Here is a 1,035-nt window from a genome sequence, read left to right on the forward strand (position 1 = left end):
CCCAGAGAAAATGATTTGAACTTCAATTACTGACTCATAGAGTGACTTGCACTCGCACTCTCCCTAGATAACCACATGTAGCCCCTCACCCTGCTGGAGATGAACATGTGTGCATTGACGTAATTCATCCGTAGCCACCTGAACCGAGGCAGGTACCGTACAGGCTTTCAAAATAAATCCCAGCCAGCTAAAGGTGCTCGCCCGTCCAGGCAGCCACAAAGGCACGCCATTGTGTCAGTCCGGCAAGCAATGCCGTTCCAAATTCCTCTCCCTGCCAGATGGCAGAAGGCCTAGTAACTCCAGATCGAGATGCAACCAAGCTCTCCTCTGAGGAAAGCTGGCCCCCTGCATCCGGACCGGACCAGACCAGCTGCCGGACACCAGAGGACAGCACCACCGGCATCCCCATTAAGTCTGTACCTGCAGCATCAGGAACTCGTGTGACGAATCAAGTGCTTCGTGATTTGCAACTTCCTATGTTTCAACTGGTGTCATTCCTTCGGTAGTTAATTGAAATTATTTTGCGTAAGTTTAAATTTAAAGTAAGGCTTCTGGTCTTTTTGGTCCCAAGCCGGCCCCTTGGTCCTGCTGCTGTCGAGTAGCCTCTTCGCTGGCAACGACTTGAATGTCGCAACTCATAAGCCGTTAAACTTCATCAAAAGGGACTCCTTCGATAAAGGTCCCAGATCCTTTCCCGGGATCTACTTGGGACGCAAGGCACCCACCCCAGGACCCAGGGGCTCTGCCCGAGGTCACGTGACGCGGCGATGCCCCTCCCTCAGGGCTGGTCCTTAGGGCGCCCCCTGCTGTGCTCACAGCCCCTCCTCCGCCCTCACCGCTGCGCTCCCTCCTGGAGGCGGCTCCTCCTCTGGGCGGTTGTGGGGACGTTCAGACCCGCAGCTCAGGCCTCACCCTCTGCTGCTCACAACCACCCCCGGCCCCGGCGCCCTGAGCAGGAAGTGAACCTCCTCCCGGACCCGCCTCTCGTCCCTCTGTCGCCTTTAGACACAAACCAGGCCTGGGTGCCCCCCCTCC

Source organism: Myotis davidii, unplaced genomic scaffold, assembly GCF_000327345.1.
Source record: "Myotis davidii unplaced genomic scaffold, ASM32734v1 scaffold1100, whole genome shotgun sequence".
Classification (NCBI taxonomy): Eukaryota; Metazoa; Chordata; class Mammalia; order Chiroptera; family Vespertilionidae; genus Myotis; species Myotis davidii.